At 46.5% G+C, this 21,398-nt stretch overlaps 1 long non-coding RNA gene across 1 annotated transcript; it reads left to right on the top strand.

Annotated features, from left to right (window-relative positions):
- The first annotated feature begins 419 nt into the window (after window positions 1–419).
- On the top strand, window positions 420–10,059 carry LOC131488730 (uncharacterized). The gene is made up of 3 exons (XR_009250270.1): window positions 420–708; window positions 1,905–2,010; window positions 9,253–10,059. It is a non-coding gene; the product is annotated as an uncharacterized LOC131488730 (long non-coding RNA).
- Window positions 10,060–21,398: the final 11,339 nt, after the last annotated feature.

The following is a 21,398-nucleotide window of genomic DNA, read 5'->3' as shown; positions in this document are numbered from 1 at the left end:
GGCCAGAAGTGGCCTCCCCTGCGGGAGACCCGCACCCCCTGCCCTGCCTTGACTGGGGGTAGGCGGGTAGGGGGACAACTGGGAGGACTGGGGTTCCAGACCAGGCTCAACCATGCCCTAGCTTTGCACCCTTTGGCGGATCACCTCTTCCGGAAGCCCGAGTTTTCTCTTTTGTAAATGCAAGCCCCTCTTTGCCTGCCTCCCGGAGGGGTAGTAAAGATGTAACGAATTCCCAAGAGTAAAAGCGCTTGGAAGAGCCAGTCTGCCTTAGAAGAGGAGGCAGACAGGAGGGGGCGGCTCGGGCCAGGCCCCCTCTGCGGGAGACGGGCCCCTGCCGCTGGGCTTGGCAGTGCAGGAGAGGCCATCGCAGCCACTCCCCTCCGGGGACAGTGCCCCAGAACCGACGCACACCAGCCCGGGGCCACAGCACCGCTGAGCAGAGCCCGTCACCGGAAAGGCCACGGAGGCCGCCCGCAGGACAGCGGGCGCTCCTCTCGCCAGAGGCCCCGCGGGTGCTGCTCAGCGGGTGGAAGCGCGGGCTCCGGGCACGCGGAGCAGGGTTCGAATCCTGCCCGGCCACGGTCGCGCGCTGTGGCCACAGCCAGACCCCTTAACCTCTCTGAACGGCTGTTTCTCCTTCACTTAAAAAACAAAACAACAAAGCTATTCGCTCAGGAAGTAAATTCCCACGCTAGGCACTCGTTCTGGGTAAGGAGCCAGTGGGCAGGGCCCTCCCCAGGGGGCCAGGGTCCCCAGGGCGCCCCAGGACCGCGCAGCCTACGGGAGGCCAGGAGTCCCGGGGAGCCCTTTCAGGTCCCAGTCCCGCGCTACCTCCCAGGTCCTCGCAGACTCGGCTCGGCCGAAGCCGACGGCCCGGGGCGGCCCCCACGCCCCACCCCGGGGCGCGTTTCTCTCGGCGCCGCGGCCCAAGCCCAGCCGCGTTTTTCTCCGGGTTGGGTCTCCGCGCCCTGCCCGGCGACGACCGAGATTTCTCACGACCCACTGCCACCTACTGTCCGCATCGGGGAACTGCACGGCCGGGCCCGGCCGGCCTCGGAAGCGGCCATGGGGCGGGCCGACCGACCCCCAGACCAGCTCAGGTCCCAATGCCTGGAACCCCGTTCCCGGGGAGTATTGCGTGGCGGTTGTGTGGGAGCAACTCAGCCAGGCCACCCGAAGCCCTGGTCCTCTGGCGTGCGCCCTTATGGGGGTGACTGGGGCCCTGCCCTTACAGAGACTGGAGTAACAGGCAAGCCCCTTGCTCCCCATCCCAGACTTGACTATGGCTCCCTTTAGAGCTCTGAAAATCCTGCTTCTGGGCCTAAAGGGCCCTCTCTGGCCGCCCAAAGTGGACTGGACGTGGGTCTTCCAAGAATGGCTGCTGTCTCCGTTCTAGCTTCCTAAGGGTTAGAACTTCACTGTCCTGGAGGTCCGACCTTCTGAGTCAGGCATGCTCTCAGCCTTTTCTATTCGCTCTGGATCCCTTTATGTCACCCTTTCTTAGAGCATGAATCCTGAGCTCTAGTGTGGCCTTACTGGCCGTGTTATCTTAGACAAGTCATTGTACTGTCCTGAACATTGTTTGTAGTTGTAAAGTGGGACTAATAATATGCTGGAAGCCCATCAAAGAGGGCTGTGGTCAAGTCGGACTGTGAAAGCAGCCGAACCCTTGGAGATACGTGTACAGGTTTTTCTTGGGCATTCAAAAGATTGTTCATTGTCCCTGGGCTGATGTTTGTGTCCACCCCCCCCCCCCACCCCTAACAGGCTCTCCTGTTGAAATTCTAACCCCCGAGGTGACCATATTCAGTGGTGAGACCTTTGGGAGGTCATGGGGGTGGAACCCTCATGAATGGGATTAGTGTCCTCAGAAAAGACAGTCCTTGCCCCTTCTGCCACTCAAGGTTACAGTGCAGAGAGACTGCCATCAGTGAGGAAGCGGGGCCCCACATGAATCTGCCAGCCCTATGATCTTGGACTTGCCAGCCTCTAGAGATGTGAAAACTAAAGGTTTGTTGTTTATAAGTCACCTTGCTTTGGGAATTTTGTTATAATAGCAGCCTGAGCGAACTAAGTAAGATATGCACTGAATCAAGAAAATATAAACCTGTATAGGCAGAGGCCTATGATCTTTTGAAAAGCAGTTGGTGGGTGGCAGGAGATGGGGTCGTCTGGGAGGCACGGGGGGTACTAGAGAGGGGAGAATGGGGGAGGTAGGGTATTGAGTCCTCCAATGCTGTCTTTCCTCTCCTATAGAAAACATGTCACAGTTTAAAATAATGCATTTAGATGCTGTATGCATTTGTTCTGTGTCCGACTTTGAGTAGACTGTAAGCTTCATGAGGATCTGGGTTATGTCTATTCTGTAAACCACTCCACCCCATTGTCTAGCATTGTGGCCGGCACATGGGAGATACTCAATAAATATTTATTGAACAAATAAATGACTACAACCATCCATTTAACCAGAGACCATTAACTATCCCCTGGGCTCTTCCAAAATGATCCATCCTCTTACCCTTACCCACAGAGAGATCATCTCCAGAGCCTTCCTTCCTTTTTGGGTTCTTGGTCATCCTTATCTTAAACTCAAGCACCCCGCAGAGTTCCCTTCTTCCTTTTTTAACAAACATCTATACAAAAAAAGCAGAAGAAGGTTGATGGCTATTTGATTTCTCTTTGGTTCTGCCTTTTGGTATTATAAATTACTTTTACCTCAGTTTACTCCTCTGATGCACACACAATCGGGTAGAATTGACTATTGTTGCCCTTTTCCAGATGAGGCAAATTGGGATGAATTGACTCATCCTATGTGATAGCTAGTGAGTGGCAGAGACACAGCTAAGTTCAGCTCTCAGGGCTCTAAACCACATGACCCACAGCCCCAAGTGCAGTGCAGTCCCCCCCTTCATGCCCTGGGGCAAACCACGTGAGGATTATTCTCCAAAAAACAACTAAGGAGAAATATGATAAAAGACTCATGGGAACATCTGTCCCTCCTGTCCCTCCTGGAGGCATTCACCTCCAGTGGCCATCAGGCACTTGGAGGACATATCAACACAGATATCTCTGTAGGTCCTCAGCGCCTTCCAACTCTCTGACCTTGGGCAATTTATCTAAGGTTTCTGAGCCACACGTGCCTCATCTGTAAAATGGGAATAATAATAGTGACTGCATCACAAGGTTTCTGCGTGATTTAAATAACCTAGTACATGTAAAATGCTTAGAGCAGTGCCTCATTAAATATTTGCTGAACCAATAAAGAGCTGAATGAAGTAAAAGAGAAGAGGAAGGCTAATAAAGGGAGAAAGATGTGAAGAAGTGAAGGCAGAGTGAGAAATATAACCTTTGTTTTAATGTTTGTTTTTATCTTTTTTTAAAATTTTTTTTAACGTTTTTTTATTTTATTTTTGAGACAGAGAGAGACAGAGCATGGACAGGGGAGGGGCAGAGAGAGAGGGAGACACAGAATCCGAAACAGGCTCCAGGCTCTGAGCTGTCAGCACAGAGCCCGACGCGGGGCTCGAACTCACGGACCGTGAGATCATGACCTGAGCCGGAGTCGGACGCTTAACCGACCAAGCCACCCAGGCTCCCCTGTTTTTATCTTAATGTAAGAACCATATGATGAGAGCCGAAAATCTAACATGGAGCCCAGCCCTCCCACTCTCAATGCTGTGTTACCTCGAGCAAGTCAGGCAACCTCTCTGGGCCTCCATTTTAGTATCTGTAAGACAGCAGCATTGAACTAGATCATCCGGGATGTTTTCTCTGTGTTTTCTCTGACACTGAGTGTACAAAGTCCACCAGTATGAAGCGTGATGTTGACTCTCCCTAACATCTGAGAAAGGCGAGGTGGGGGAGGGGAAAAACCAAATGTGCATTTCCCTATGGGACCCCATAGGGACACTGGAAAGAAGCTTTGCACTTGAATGCTGCTCTCATCTCCCACTGATGTTCAGTCTGTCTCCAGCTCTGCCTTTTCATGGCAGCGGGACTTTGAGCCAGATGCTCAGCATCTCTCAGGCCCCCTTTCCTCATCAGTAGGATGGGACTAAATGAAATGATAGAGGCAAAATGCTTGGCACAGTGATGGGCACAGTAAATGCCGACTACATTGTGACTGGTGTGCATTATTAAAGTGTGTGTAATATCACAGCCCTTAACAAAACCTTCTCCGGGGCCAAATGGCAATGAGTTTCCCATTAGCTGGTATTTTGGCCACTTTCTCCAGGAGTCATTCATTGAAAATCCACTATGTATTAGAATTTGAACCAGGTATAGGGTAGAAAAATGCATGGGCCATGAGCTCTGATGCCAAGTTTCAAAGGATTTCATGCACTTTTTCAGGTCCTAATAGATTCCTGGTACTGCGCTATATTCTCCTCTTTAACCTTCCTAACAACCTACAGGAGGTTAGTTTGTTTTATGTGTATTTATTTATTTACTTATTTTTGAGAAAGAGAGACAGAGAGCACAAGCAGGGGAGGGGCAGAGAGAAAGAAGGAGACACAGAATCCGAAGCAGGCTCCAGGCTCTGAGCTGTCAGCACAGAGGCCAACACGGGGCTCGAACTCACCAACCGTGAGATTATGACCTGAGCCGAATTCAGAAGCCTAACCCATGGAAGCCACCCAGGCGGCCCAACCTTGCAGGAGGTTTAGTTGGGGCCACGGGAATGAGTGAACTAGAAGAAGCTGCAGGTGGTGGCCGGAAGGAATGGGGAGTGATGGGGAATTCACAGGGCTCAGCCTGGACCACACCAGCTCCTTCCCCTCTGCACACCTCCATCAGCCAATGGTCATGGAGTTTCCAGTATGCAAGCAAGGTGGAGACTCTCAGCAGCCCTCCAGGGTGGAAATAAATATGAGGGCCTCCAGTAATTTCTTTCAGCCCTCTCTTCTGGCCTCCTGTCCCTTCCTTTCCAGTACTTTCTTCAGGAAAGGCTGGGGCATAAGTGATCTGTACCTGAGCATGCATGAATATCTGTGGCCCCTTCCGTCTTCCAGGGAAAGTCTTGCTTTTGCAGCTTAATCTCTCATATCTTTTGGAACCAAACACCAAACCTCCACATTCCTACCTGTTAGAATCCAGGGGCCTTAACCCAGCACATGAGTGCCTTCATGGCCTGCCTGCCGCTCCCATTTCCACTCCAGGCAGCTTCCCTGCAATTGCCCTTGCCGAATTCCAGCCCAAAGTCCCTGGACCACTTGTACACACCCATACTCCCCACCTCAGTGAGTCTACTAACACTGCTCCCTCTGCTGGAATATACTTCACACACCCAAACAGTGCTTCTACTTTAGGGCCGCGTTCGGAGATCACCTCCTCCAAGAAGGCCTCCTTAATCTCACGGCTGGAAATAATATTTCTCTCGGAGAAAAAAATGAGAGCCACACTTCACAAACTTTATTTTGAATGCAATTTCTTCATGTGAACCAGCCCAGAGATTTTGTCATTTATTTATTTTTTTAATTTTTAAAAATTTAAATCCAAGTTAGTTAACATATAGTGTAGTTATAATTTCAGAAATAGAATCTAGTGATTTGTCACTTACATATAATACCAGTGCTCCTCCCAACAAGTGTCTTCCTTAATGCCCCTCACCCATCTAGCCCATCCCCCTACCCAATACCCTTGCAACAACCCTCAGTTTGTTCTCTGTATTTAAGAGTCTTTTATGGTTTGTCTACCTCTCTGTTTTCATCTTCTTTTTGTTTCCCTTCCCTTATGTGCATCTGTTTTGTTTCTTAAATTCGACATATGAGTGAAATTATACAGTATTTGTCTTTCTCTGACATTTCGCTTAGGATAATACCCTCTAGTTCCATCCACATTGTTGCAAATGGCAAGATTTCATTATTTTTATTGCTGAGTAATATTCCATTACACACACACACACACACACACACACCACATCTTCTTTATCCATTCATCTGTCAATGGACATTTGTCAGCCCAGAGATTTTGTAAAAATGTGAACTCAGATATAATAGGTCTTAAGTGAATCCCGAGACTCTAAATTCCTAAGACACTCACCCGTGAAGCTGATGCTTCTGGTCTGTAAATTGATTGAGTAGCAAGTGATCTCCAACCCTGGCTGTGTACCAGAATCACTTAGCAAGTTATTAAAACTCCAGGTCCTGGGGCCAGATGTGGTCCAGGTTTTATGGGGCCTGAGCTCATTCTGTATGGAGGGACCTTTTTAAAGAAACATAACATTATAGAGGCATCGGGGTGGCTCAATTGGTTGAGCATCCAACTCTTGATTTCGGTCCAAGTCATGATCTCACGGTTTGTGAGATTGAGCCCTGCATCAGGCTCTGTGCTGACAGCATGGAGCCTGCTTGGGATTCTCTCTCTCCCTCTGTCTTTGCCCTTCTGCCTGGGCTCTCTCTCCCTAAATAAATAAACTTTTAGAAAAATAAAAAAACAAAAAAATTATCAACAAGAAATGCACCTCGCCAGGTGCTGGAATGGTGTGCAAGTGAAGGTTCCTAAAGTATAAGCTTCATTAGCTTCCAGGTAAATCCATTTTTACCTGGGTCCACACACCAGCAATCCTAGGAGGACGTAATATATGTGTGCTTTGTTTTGTTTTGTTTTCAGAATTTTTCCAGGTGAGCCTTAGTAGCCCATCCCTGGACTCACCCCCCACCTCTGGGAACCACTGTCAAGAATTTCTTGATCTTTTCCTGCCTCTCTGCTTACCTCTCTCTACCTCGTCCATCACTAAACGCCCCCATGTCAGGCACTAGGCCAGACCCCTCCATGACGGAGGCTCCTAAGTCAGGAAGCCCGTGGTCTACTGGAAAACCGGTCACAAAAAGAACATTGTGTCAACTGTCCAAATGCTGTGGGGACAAGAGGAGGGAACAAAACTCTGCCTGGACAGGAGGACAAGACCGGGGGTCTTCTAGAGGGGCTGCTATTCAGCTGGGTCTTGTAAATGACTGGGGCTTTTCCAAGTAGAGGGAACAGCCTGGACAAAGGTGGGGATGCCCGAAAGAACACTGTCTCTTCAAGAGCCAGCCAAGAGAACCCACACATGGCAAAAGAGTGGGGGCTAGGGTCGGGGTTGTGAGAGATGGGTCTGGAGGGTGGCCAGGGCCTCAGGAGTTTGGGCTCCTGCGGAATGGTGTGGCAGACACGGAGGGTGTTTGAGAAGGGGCTAGCAGAATCCAGTCTGTGTTTTGCACATGCATGCAAAACATGCATGTGTTTCTTCCAACTGCTAACTATAATTAGTTCTTTCTATGGCTTATCCCACTATTATATCCAGAAATCTTTCTTTCTTTCTTTCTTTCTTTCTTTCTTTCTTTCTTTCTTTCTTTCTTTCTTTCTTTCTTTCCTTTTAATCTTCAATTCTTTACTATTTCTTTTAAAGTAATCGCTCTAGGTCAGAGAGTGTGCTAAGCATTTTAACCTAATTCAATCATTCTACTAACTTTGGAAGGCATGTAAAAAAGGATGTCAGTTCTCCAAATAAACTGAGGATCAGAACCTTTGAGGGACTTGCCCAAGGTCACAGAGATACAAAATAAGAAAAGCCTGGAGACCCAAGGATTAGCACAGTGCCAGGCACACAGCAGAAATTGAAATATTCCATGAATCGATAGCTGAATGTTGAGATAAAAACCTTCACTTTTTAAGCCAATCTTGGAAAGCATGTTTCAAGGAGTTGAACGGAGATGGGGACTTCCTGTTTCCTGGAAGTCCCAGGTTCCTTCCCCCTGGGTGTCCAAGGACGCATTCCTACGACCCTTTCTAGCAGCCAGGCTCTTTCCTCTTGTTCTCTGCTTCAGTTAAGGAAAAGGTAGAGAGGTGGGGCAGACCACAGAACTTCATGAAGACAGTTGATTTGGTGATTTTATTTGTGTGTTTGGGGGTGGGTGGGTTGTAATTAAGTTTCAACCCTATTTCCTTTAATTCAATCCAACTCTTTTATCACAATTAAGACAAATGAGCTACATTTGAAAAACATTTAGGGAGTGTCTAATATTGCCACTGGGAGGCAAATGATTGAGTGAGAACCCCCAGGATGATATAGGCTTCTGGAAACATAGGATTTGAATCTGATATAGATCCTTGATTTTAGTTCTTCTCCTGGAAATCCATTATAATCCACAATGAAATGTGGCTCCCCCTTCATGTTTCAAACCTCTAACCATTTCCTCCAGTGAGTTCAACCTCATCTGCCTGTTCTCACTGTCAAAAAGTGATGATGGTCATGACATTTCATACAGCACATGACAGTGCTTACTGTATTTTGGGAGATCCTCACAACCATGCAAAGAGAAAAGCAGAGTGAGATCATTATGACTCTTCCCTGACAGAAGCTCAGAGAGGCTCAAACACTTGCCTGGGGGCACCTGGGTGGCTCACTCAGTTGAGCACCTGACACTGACTCTTGATTTCAGCTCAGGTCATGATCTCATGGTTCGTGAGATGGGGCCCTGCACTGGACTCTGTGCTGACAGTGCAGAGCCTGCTTGGGATTCTCTCTCTCCCTCTCTCTCCCTACCTCCCTCTCTCTGTTTCTATCTCTCAAAATAAAGAAATAAACCTAAAAAAAAAAAGTGACTGGGCTGGACAGCTAGGAAATTGGAGCACTGGGTCCGGAACCCAATTTCTTTTTCTTTCTTTTTTTTTTTAATTTTTTTTAATGCTTTATTTATTTTTGAGGCAGAAAGTGACAGAGCATGAGCAGGGGAGGGGCAGAGAGAGAGAGGGAGACACAGAATCTGAAGCAGGCTCCAGGCTCCAACCTGTCAGCTCAGAGCCCGATGCGGGGCTCGAACTCACAAACTGCGAGATCATGACCTGAGCCGAAGTCGGGCGCTTAACCAACTGAGCCACCCAGGCGCCCCACCGGAACCCAATTTCTAATACATGGCAAGGTATGCTTCCAATATGACATTATTGATGAGCCTAGTCAATATTCTTATAACAGAATGTTCACTGGAGTGGGTCTCTCCTCTGCTTACATGGATTAGTCTTCTTTTCCCAAATATGCCACAAACAATTTATAGGAAGGACACTTCTCTTATTTTTTTTTTACTTCCCATGCATTAATGACTAGTATATGGCCAACACTCTAAGAGCTACTATGTGGAAGGTCTGAGGGATGCAATTATGAATAAAATAGATACCTTCCTGCTCTCCGAGAGTGTATAGTCTAATGGAACAATAATCTTTCATGACTTTTTGAGTTCTTACTATGTCCTAAGGCTTGCATTCTCCATTTTTCAGGTGAACATACTGAGATGCAGAGAAGGACAAGTTGCTATCTGGGTTGGGAAAGCTAGGTTCCCACGGATTCCCCAAAGAAGCCAGCCCAGGACCAAGCTAACATAGCGTGATAGAGCAGAGGTGAACATGGCTTTGGAAGGCAGGCAGAGTCCATCTCAGCTCAACCAATTGTTTGAGTGATCTTAGGAAGGGTATTTACCTATGAATCTCAGTTTCTGCACCTTTAAAATAGGGTAACCACAACCACCTCCCAGTCTTGCTCTATGAATCAGTTGACAAAATGAATGTAAGGCCCTCGAGTAAATACCTGACTCACAGCAAGGGCACATTACGTCGTAGACGTTGCCACTATTACTGTGACTCAGTGGCAGCCAAGGCCCGGCTGTGCGTTACTTATGCGCGCGATAGTCTGGTTGTGTCTTCTGCCCGAGACGGTTCCTGAGACCAAAATGCTCGAAGTTCTCCACACCCAGCTGTGCACATGGCCGGGAACCGAGACCACTCACAACAGGGCCTATTTCCGTGACCAGTGGATGCCAACGGCCCCTCGCTGGAAACGTTGACGAGCGCAGCTCAGGACACAGAAGCCGCCAACAGGCTTCCAAACCCTGCCAAGCCCTCCTGCCCACTCGAGCACCAAGGGGAGGGGGTGACTGTGGCAGAAACACACGTTTGCTTTCATTTGGCTTAGCTGACTGTGTGTTTTGTTAAACACATTTAGGTTTGGAAAAGATTATTTTTGGTACACTGCTGCGTAATTAGATGAATTTTCATGAGTTTATTCTTGAAATAAACTTTGAAATTGTCCATGTTTTACTGTTTTTTAATCATCTGCAGATACTGTTTTTTGAGACTTCGCATGAAAAAAAAAAAACCTTGTTACATATCAGTTTAATTTAGATTCAAATAAAATAATTTTTTGAATTTGCAGCAACAACAAGTCTGCGAAAGTGGTTGTAACTGGCGCTGAGTTGTTTGAGGATCAAGATAATTACAGTATAAAGGATAAGAGAGAATATAATATCCTGGCATCCACTGCCTATTCAACTAATCCCCAGCCCTTGACAGATGTTCAAACACAGTATTTTTAAAAGCTGACTTTTAAAAAAACAGGGCGAGTCACTTATTAGATATAAACAACATGATAAGAAATTCAAAGTCTGACATCCATTAGAACCGTCCATGCCTTGCAAGAAGCGTAAGAGACAAGGTAAAGAGTCAAAGGCGCGCCGCGTTCATTGCTTTCATGGGTATCCGAGGCAGGGCTGGGGCTGCGGCCACACCAAGCCCCCGCTTTGCCAGGGGCCCAGGTTCTACCTGCACCAGCCCCCACGAGGCAGATTGCCAAAGGCGGCTTCCGCGATGCTGTCACCTGCACGACAGTAACGGCACCTCTTTGGTGGCTGTTTGGAGGCAAGGAGGCCGGCAGCCAGCACCAGGACGGGTTGGCTGGCTTTGAGCAGATAGTGACAGTAGCCCAGAAAGATGGCCAGGCAGATGGAAGGGTGATGAGCGGTGTGTTTGTTGGCTCACGAGTCGCTCTCGCCTTTGGCCCCTGCCACTCGTGTACGCACACGTCTCACAGCTATTCTACAGAGCCTGAAGAGCTGTTGGGTATCGAGGCCATCTACTGACCTCTAGGGTTCAGAGACGGATAAGCCCTGGTCCCTGCCCCGTCTCCACAATCTCACAGTACAACAAAGGAGAGAAGTCACATCCGCCAGTAACAGCAACGACAACGATTATTATTACCGAGCTTCGTCGATATGCTAAGCCTCATTTTAAGCGTTCTTACTGATCGCCACAATTGCATGGAGCAGGCACTATTGTGATGCCCATTTCACGGATGAGGAAACTACGGCACGGAACGAATTAGTATGTGATGAAATCGTTCTGACTGGGTAGTGGTGGTGGCGGCAGAGAGGGGGATCCCAGAAGTCTTCATGGATGGAGAGGGTGGGACCTGAGCTGGGGCTGTAAGGACTGATGGAGTTTGCAGATGTGGAAATGCTGGAGAAGAGCATTCAGGGCAGAGAACCATGCAGGGAGAACAGAAAAAAATGAAATTAATACCCCAAGCTGCTCCAAGGATGGCACAGAATTACCTTTTCTTTTTTCTTTTCTTTTTTTTTTTTTTTGGCTTTTCTATTTAAATGGCATTACATACGAAAAGCCCTTAGCACACTGGAAAGCACAAACCAGACTGAATGCTGAAGTTGTCTTCCCCTGAGACTTTTATCTGGGGTCCTTGCAACTGCTTCTGTAACAGCAATGGCTCCAAGGTGGCAAAGCGTTCTGGAATGAAAGGCTTCCTTCAGGGGACCCTCTGGGCCTGAGCTTGGAGCTGTAGGTCTGGGCTACAGAGTCAGGCGTCAACATCAGGAGGCGCTAGCGGACCTGGAGGCAGGGCTGGGCCAGTGGGAGCACATTCGAAGGTGAACCACCTGTGCTGTTTCCATCTCATGTTCCAGTTACGTAAGTCTTCTGGCTACCTCTAATCTCTTTTCAACACTGCCAAGAATTGCCTTATCGGCATGTTCCTTTAAAACGATTGCAGAAAAGGATCTTTTTCTAGAGAATATTCAGTCCTTCCCCCCCACCCCCACCTGGCCTCACCCCTGTTCAGAGAGCATATTCTTGCATGGATGTCTGCATCCAGGGCAAGGGAGAGGACTTCCAGGAGACCCCGCAAAAAGCCTGATACGAGTCTCCTGCTGTGTGGTGGCCAGGCTATGGCATGCTTTTGCCCTATGATGGACCCACGTGGGACCTGGCTATCTGTCACGTCCTCAGAGTGAAGGAGAAGGTGGCCAGCTGCTGGGTGTGACCAGCACTCCAGGAGTTTGCCAGGGCAAGCCTTTCTTGAGCGTTTTCTGGAGACCAGATGTTGGCCCCTTGTGAGTTGTGTGGTCTTAGGTCTTGTCCAAGAGGGCTATCGGGAGGGGCTGTGGGAGCACAGAGCAGGGAGACAACGAACTCCTTCATCTCATGTTTACCCTGGGCATCACCTCAAGAGAGCAGACGTCTCCAGTGTGGTCTCGGCGGTATGCTCTCTGGCAATCTCCAGAAAGGCACCATGCTTCCAAAGAACAGCCCTTTCAAGGAACTTCTCGGTCCTGGCTTGCACTGTGAGAGGAGGAGAGCACACAGGGCTGCGCTCCTGCCCCGCCGGCTCCCCCTGGAGGTGTCCACTGCTCAGGGTGTCCTTCATTCTCCTCAGGGTTCCTGCAGCAACCACGGGATTCAAGGGTCCAGGGCTCTGGTCATCGTCCTCTAACCCTTTGTAAATGTTTCCTTCTGAACACACATCTCAGATTCTCTGAGCTCAGGCTCAGTGTCAAAAGCTTCCTATCATTTCCCCTAAAATACTACTAGCCAGCCTTCAGGGAGTGTTTTCTAGTCACCAGGTACCGCTTGAGTTTACATGTATTATCGAATGTCATTCACACCCAAATCTTAAGGTGTGGAACGTGAGGTTCACACACGCTCTAGGAATAATGAATGGCTGTCTTTCCTAACTCATAGAACTTTCACAAAGCGTGAACTCCAGATGAGGGACAGACTGAACGAATGAACGAATGATAGAAGGGAAGGAGGGAAGAAAACAGATCACCAGGAACGTAGGGAAAGAACTACTCAGACACTTCCTAGTTGGGAATGACTTTTAGCAAATGTTCTTACCTCTCTGAGTTTTTGTTCCCTTTGTAAAAAAAAGTTGCAGGTACTCAAAGAGTCGAAAAGTAAGATGTAAAAGCATCTCGATTTACTTACGGTAAGTGCTCATTTGTCCTTCTTATTGCTGAGTGAATCTAATCTAACATTTTACCTGATGCAAGGACTAATCCCACTTCTCCGTGTGGTCTGCTTTGGGGTGAGCATCAGAATCGCTAGGAGCAACAGGAACATTCCGATGTCCCTTCAAACACCTACCATAAAAACCACAACTTCACATGATTAAAACAAAACAACACAAAACAAACAAATAAACAGCTATCCAGTCTGTGCCTGATCACCTTCAACAAACAGAATTCACTATTTCCTGAGGCATTTGAATCTATGGTCACTCAATCTTAACAGTTGACCCGTTGCTTCTAGTTGAAATTTCCTGTCTACTTCATCAGACGAGAAAACAGAGCTTTCCTGGGCTAGGTTTTAGCTATTCTTTAATTGGAATAGAAAAGTATTGATTCACAGAATGTCAGAGTTTAAAGAGCATTTAGAAACCTCCTATTCTGGTGCCCTAATTCACAGATTAAGGGAATCTATGTGCAAAAGTCAACCTTTCAATTGGTTGGGAAGAGAATTTTATCATTCAAACTGTCCAGACTACTGGACTGAATGATTTCTCCTTGGGATTCATTAAGAGGAAAGTCACTTTGGCCTCATGTATACAAAGTGCCTGTTTCAGAACGACTTCTCCCAGAGCGGGTTCCGTGGTGCTTATGGTAGATTGTTGCAGTAATGGCTCCTGATAGGTTCACACCACCCTGCATCCATGCCTTTGGGGAGCTCCCCCACATACTTACTCTGGGTTTGGTTGTGTGATTTGCTTTGGCTTCTGTGGTACAAATGGAGATTCGAAAAGTGCTATGCATTGGGACCTAACTCTCTCTTGATTCCCTTGCAACCCCACGACTACCCCCATGTAATTGAGCCAGAGCTAGCCTGCTGAATGATGAGACATATAGCCCATATTGCTTCCACCATCCCACCCAACAGCCAGCTAACTCCCAGAAACAGAGTCACCTAGCTGGCTGGCAGTCAACTGTAAGCAGGTGAGTGAACCCATTTGCAATTAACAGAAGAACTGTCCAACTGAGCCTAAACCAAATTGGCAAGCCTCAGAATAATCAGCTAAGTGAATGGTTGCTGTTCTAAGCTGCTAAGGTTTGGGATGGTTTATTAGGCTGAGGTCCTCCAAATTAAAGTGCACGGGCCATTCCTCTAACTAACCTGTCCATCCAGTCTTAATAGTGAGCAGGGCACTAGATACAAGGCTTAAAACTCACAAGAGGAAGAGTTATTAACTACACTTTTTAATTAGCAAAAGTTCACAGGCACCCATAGATAAACATGTGTATTCCTAGCTCCTGAGATCTTGCTTAAGGTCACAGAGACAACAGGTCGTCAGAAAATTAAGGATCGAAACCCATATTTTAAGCCCTATTTTAAAACCCATATTTTAAACCCAAATTTTAAGCCCTAATATTTTAACAGAAGCCAACCAAGGGCCTGCCCTGGTCTACCTCTGTGCTGGGCTCCTGATTTTCTTAGGAAGCCTGATTAGCCACCACCACATGAGAGTGAGAACAACCATTATGGGGCTGTCACGGAAGGAAGGGGAGGAAGAAAATCATGGCAGACCATGCACTGATAACTCTAATCACTGACACTGACCATGAGTTATTGACCCTTAACTGTGTGCTAGATATTCTAACACTTTACGTGTATTATCCGATTGAACCCTCACTGCAGCCAACTGTGGGGGTTATTACTCTCTCCATTTTGCAAACATCTAACTAACTTGGCCAAGTAGGTGAAGAGCAAGGATTCAAACCCAAGACAATACATGCTGTTCTGCCTCTTGATATTTGATCAGGTGGGCTTCTAAAAGGTAGCCAGGTAGCCAGAAAGCCTGCAAAATTACTTGCAGCTACTGGGGCTAATGCTTTCTGCTCTCTGCCTGGGTTGTTAAGGACATCAGTCCTGGAGGGAGAATTTATTGCTTTTTCTCCACTCACTATTTTTAAAATTGTTTTTGTATCATCTATAGCTTGCTTCCCAAAAGCTGGGAGAGGGAACATGGTGGCCAGCTCTAGGTCCTAGAGCTCCATAAAAGATGTATTTTCTCTTCTGTGGTAGTTACTGTGCTAAGTCACCTCTGCATGGCATACTCGAGTATTCCTCACCTCCACCCTGGCACATCTGTGTGATTATCCCCTTATTACAGATACCAATTAATAGCAAGTCCCAATCAACAGAACCTTGGATAAACCATATTTTACTGTAATTGGGTACTTTCCTGGTGCCACAAAACGATTTGTTCTCTTTCGCTCACTAAACAGTTCTCCTCCAATTTATTTGCTTCCTTTGTTTGCTTGGCAAACTCTTTTCCACAAAGGTAAAATCCTGTTAAGAGAAAACTCCAGGAACATCCAAATTGTTTCACTGGAAGAAATTCTAGTATAATGAATATGTGATTGCCATTCTCATCCCCAAGCTATGGGATCTGGGAATGCAAACAGGTTAAATGTCCTGGACAGAGTCCCAACTCCGGTCGGGTGAGTGGGCCCTCTGACATTCGTGATTTGCTGTACAGATTCTCTAACCCCATGCACACAGCGTCTTCTTCATTTTCTTGTTGCCCTTCAAGTTCTGTTGGTTTTGTTCAGATGTTTTTAATGAGTTTGTCCTGCGGCAGCCAGGGAATGGCTAACAAGTCTTCTGGGCCCTTAAAAACCCATTAGAATGTTATTTCTTACAAAGTGAAAAACTAACCTCATGCCAGATGCAAATAGGGCTCAAGCCATCAGAAATAAAGTTTGATTCTCAAGGAAAATTCCACTGAGACATGAAAGTTCTTCAGCTTAGAAAAATAGTCTTTGATGTTAAGTCCAACTCGGCTGTCTGATATAATTATTAGGAGTATAAGTCGGCTTGAGTTCAAATCCACACTCTTGTTACTTACTAGCTCAGTGATCCAGGGCCAGTCACTTAACTTCTCTGAGTTTCTGTTACATCACCTGAAAAACAAGAATGTTGCCTACCTCATAGACCTGTTGGAGGATTGACCAATGTATTATAGGTGTATAAGTTAGGATTCTGTTTAGCTGGGATAACAAAAAATAAAGGGACTTCAATGAGTAGAGGTGTATTTCTTTTCATTTAAAAGAAATTCAAAACTTGTTCATCTAGTATTGGCATGGCAGCTCCATAGTTGTCAGGGGCCCAGGCTTCCTCTAGCTTTCTGCTCTCCCGTCTTTGGCACTATCTTCCATTCTCAAGGTCACCTCATGAACCTCATGGTTCAAAATGACTGCCAGGCACCAACTCTCAGCCTATATTCTAGACGGGAAGCAGAAGGAAAGGTAGAGGGAACAGAGGACATAGAACTGTGTGTGTCAAGGATGTTGGTAATCTGTTTAGGAAATTTCCCGGTAGTTACAACCAACAACTTCTTGGGTCTTTTGGGCTTCCTTAGCTGCAAAGGAAACTGGGAAATGATCCGCAGATGGCCATATTGGTATTTAGAATAAAAACTTAGGATTTCATGAGTAAAGAGGGGAGAATACAATTGGATAGCTAACTAGCAGTGTGGTTGTAACATTTAAAGTACTTAAAAATGGTGCCTGTTACTCAGTTGGCTGTCAGTTTGGTGGAGGCAGCCTGTATGGTGAATTGAACATAGCCTTTGGAGTCTAGTGGACTTGAGTTGAACCCAGCTCCATCCCTTACTGGGAATGACGTCTTGAGCATTACTGAATTTCTTCGAGCCTCAACATTCTTGGTTGTTCAATACAGTTACAAGTTTTGACCTTTTGGGATTTCTGGGTGAATAAAGTAAGAGTAAGTGTTTTAAAGGGCCTGATACATAGTAGATGTTCAGTAAATGTGAAGTCCCCTCTCTACTCTGTCCCACTAAGGTTCCAGCTCTTCAGTGCAAAACAAGAATCCAAGGAATCATCACCTCCCAGCAGGGCCCTGAGAAGTGGTCAGAAACCTCCCAGAAAACAAAGCTGCTTTGCCCCAGGCTGCCTGCTCTCTGCCCACAAAGTGCTGAAGTGAGTGAAGCCAACCCTGTAATCAAACAATACCAGATACTTTAATTATAGTTTTTTGCCACGATCTGAATCACTGTTTTCATGTGCATTGCCGTGAATTAATCTCATAACAGTGGTGTTAATTCCTTGATGGATAAAAGAGTATTTCAGCTACCAAGGTATTCCACAGAGAAAGGGAATGGAGTTCACATTTAATTAGCTCCTACTCTCTGCCAGGCACTGTGCTACGTGCATTATAAACCTTGTCTTGTTTTTCTCTCACAATAACTCTGTTGGTGATTATTACCACCTCATTTTACAAGTGAGGGCACAGAGACTGAGAGATGTTAAGTAATGTGCCCAATGTTATAGTTTGTACAAATCCCAGAACTGGAATATGAATCCACATTTGTCCAATTCCAATATATCTGGCTATCTCCCTGCTTTCCCAGCCCCTAGAAAAACCGGTTTTCAGAAGAGGACTGTTGAGGCATCTGGCAGAAGAAGGACAGGGAGACTGTGCTGGAAGTTGCCTCACTGCCTCTGAGTCCTGGATCTGATTTCCCAGCTCTGGGACCTCGGTAAGACATTGTCCCTCTAGGGCCTCATTTTCCTTTCTGTAAGGGAAGTAATGGGGTGGGGGGGCGGAGATTAACAGGATGATCTGAGATCTCCCTTGCAGTTCCCAGAATCTATAACTGGAGAGTGAAATTGCACACCCTCATTTCTGTATGTTCCAATATTAGGTGCACCTGCTACGAACTAAACTTCACTCTGGGAAAAATAAAGCACAAACAAGATGTAGTGATGGTCTGAAGAAAGTTAAACTGAAATCTGGAGAAAGGGAAGCAGATTTTATCTAAATATGTGGAGATACATGGAAGAACTTTCTGGAAATTGCATTTATCCAAAAAGGCAATGTCAAAGGGGAGTAGGCTTCCTGTCCCTGGAGGAGGTCTTCCACACAGGGCTGGACCATTGTACGATAATGGTGCAGTTATAATATTGAGTGCTTGGACAAAAGGGTATCTGAGACCAAATGCAGACCTAATGCATCGTCATTAGAAGAGGACTAAAGATACAATCATGGTCAGATTGAAAGTCCCCATCCTCACTTCCCCTCTCCCAATTCCAATCTCTAGGAAAAACAAAAAAGAGTGGTTTTCCTTCTAAATCCCCTTTCAAGATATTATCTTACCAATCATGCGTTCTGAAATTTCTATTCATCGTGAACATCCTTACATGGCTCACAAATAATTGCCCTCATTCCTTTTATCAGAGGCATGATGTGCCGCAGATGACAGGGATGAGAACCATCACTGCGCATGTATTTTACACATTCTGTCCTTCTTTGCATAGTCCTACCTCTCGACACCAACTCTGCTAAAGAGAGTTTGTTCGTTATTGGTTCAGATGAATTTTGCAAGCTTATTTATGGTATTGTCGCCTTAAAAATCCATACGTAGCTTTAGGAATGTACGTGGTTGAATCTGTCAGTATCATCTCTTTCGATGTCTGCATTTCCTATCTTGCTTTAGAAAATCTTTATTATCACCTTAGCTATGGTCGCAATAAAACTGTATAACAAACCACCCCAAAATGTAGTGGCTTAAGAGTGTAATCATTCCTCCATCTATGGATTAAGTATTAGCTGATCTAAATAGGGTGTGTGGTGTGCCTGGGGGGCTCAGTTAGTTGAGCGTATGACTCTTGATTTTGGCTCAGGTCATGACCTCATGGTTCATGGATTTGACCCTGAGTAGGGCTCTGCATTGACAGTGTGGAGTCTGCTTGGGATTCTCTCTCTCCTCCCCTCTCTCTCTGCCCCTCCCCTGCTCATGCTGTCTCTCTCTCTCTCTCTCAAAATAAATACATAAACATTAAAATAATAATAACAACAATGGTGCTTGGCTTTAAGCTATACCTTGGTTCAGTTCCGCTCTATGTGTCCTTCACCCTCCTTGGATCAGTGGGCTGGCTAAGACATGTAATTTTCATGGTCATGGTAGACACACAAGCTAGTTCATGCCTTTGCTCATGCCACATCCACTCAGATCTTATTGGAAAGCAAGTAGGGCGGCCAAGACCAATCCTGACCGGGGAGAAGAAGAATATTTAGAAGTATATATCACACTGGGAGATTCCACTAGATTACACCCCTAAAATTTAAAAGAAAGATAATCTCGTTTTATTGACCTGTTTTACAGCTCTGGGGTTTTTTGTTCCATTCTTTCTCTATTTGTATTGAATGATGGGTGTATGTGTGTGTGGATGTGCATGTTAGAGGTGTGGCATTAAACAAGGGAGTGATCTTAGAATGTAGTGTCAGGAGGTCGGTGACTGCATTAGCAAGGATATGTAAATTATGAAGGATAATGGAATCACCAGACCTCTACTTTCCAATCTGGAAGGCTGGTGCTCCATGTGGAGGGGTTTATGTAGAAATTCATCCCAGTTGGAGAGTTGGTCACAGAATATGTAATGTGGGTCTCGGTCCCAGAGAGCTTGTCAAATGGAGGGATTTATATGACATTGGTTTTAGGGCTTTGGTTGATGGTGGGGAATTCTGCTCAGGTTTTAGCCCCATCAAAATACAATCATTTTCACAGAAAGCCCCCAAGAGGCAGTGCTAATGGACCAGGGGCAATTTGAGTTCAAAAACTGGAAATATAAAAGCAATAAAGAGACAGCCTATAGGCTGAAATCTGGAGCAGTTTTCTTCAACGTGTTTATCCTGGGAGGGGTGACTCTCCACCCCACCCTCCCTGCCATACCAACCTCAGGAAGCAGGGGGGCTGCCCAATGTCCTTGAGCAGGACAGAACCGTAATACACACTTCCTTAGGCAGGTAAGAATGTGGCTCTCGTTTGTTCAATACCTATTTGCCAGAGAAGCTGAGCACAAGGATGAGGGGTGTGGGAGTGAAGACCACGAGGGCTGGGCTGCCTTCTCCTCTACCATAAGGCACTACAGTAAAACCTTGGTTCGTGAGCATAATTCATTCCCCAAACGTGCTTGTAATCCAAAGCACTTGTATATCAAAGCGAATTTCAAGAACCATTGACTCAGTTATGGTCATATGACATTCGGCATCCCATCCGACTCGTATTGCAAGACATGGCTCGTTTATCAAGTTAAAATTTATTAAAAATGTTTGTTCGTCTTGTGCAACACTCGCAGAACAAGTTGCTCACAGTCCGAGGTTTTACTATAGTCTGCTTGGCCCCAAACATGCGTACTTCCCTTAACAAAACAAAAGCCCCTCAGTTAAGCAGATTCATCACCTGCAGGACACTGCTTAGCACAGGTTTGGGGGATCTTGTGCTGTACTAAGAGGCTGATGAAATATCTCTGTTTTGAACGGTGTCCTAAGGTCGACGGCTCTGTTTTGCTGGCGCCTCTGCGGGTTGCCATCCAATTTAATAGCTCCCTACAGCTCCCTGCAATCCCTGACCCATCACCAGAGAGAAAAAGCAGCCTCAGGAGTACAAGAAATCAACTACAATAGCCTGGTAACTTGGGCTAATGCTAGGGTTTGCTCTATTTATCCAACACAGGGGCTGTTTGTGACAGGAGCCTAACCGAATGTTAGCAATATGTCCTGGCTCTTGCCTCCAGCTTGGAGACCTGGTTTACATACTTTCCCTGTGCAATTCTAGGTGTCCTATTCCTGATCAGTGCCTCCGGGTGGGAGTCAGACCCGGCAGAAAATCTTTTGGGGGTGCTGTTTCTCTTTTTCTCGTAGCTTATCTTTGGGGCAATGCAAAAAGGGGGCAGGAATAAGGCGCACGTGGGATTTCATGAAGTGGGGCTTGGCAGCCCAAGGCTTAAGGAGTTTAGGCATTTACTTCCCAAAGTGCATGTGAGACCTCACATTTGCTCTGGACAGCCTAGTACCTTTCAATCACATACGGTATTCTCTTTGAGAGGAGCACCCTTAAATAAAATCTTTTCCATCTTCTTCCATTTCTCTAAACCTTTTGGCGCCCGTTGGACATTGGCATCTCACCGAACTACCCCTCCCCTGCTTGAGGTAGGACCGTGCAGGCTCATCAGAGCCTGTAGGAGCCACAGCTTCAACCCTTTCAGCATCCTTCTGTAGACGCGATTCAGATCACGGAGGACAGGGAAATAAGAGAGGGCTCAGCATTCGACCACGTGTGCTGAGTTCTGTCTGTGTGCCACGCTGGGAGAGGAGCCCCCGAGGACAGAAAGCTGGGCGATGCAGGGCCGTGTGATGAATATACAGAGCAGCCCCACCGCCGATCTGTTCCCTTTATTAAGAACAGTGAGTGATCTAATACCTTTCATTCGGCTGTGGAAGTGCTTAACGCTGACACTTTGTAAACACACTAACATGGGCTGAAATGAGAGAAGTGAAGGATT

The sequence above is a fragment of the Neofelis nebulosa genome, chromosome 10 (assembly GCF_028018385.1).
Source record: "Neofelis nebulosa isolate mNeoNeb1 chromosome 10, mNeoNeb1.pri, whole genome shotgun sequence".
Taxonomy (NCBI): domain Eukaryota; kingdom Metazoa; phylum Chordata; class Mammalia; order Carnivora; family Felidae; genus Neofelis; species Neofelis nebulosa.
Note: the sequence above shows the minus strand (reverse complement) of the source record. Positions and strands in the feature narration are given on the sequence as shown.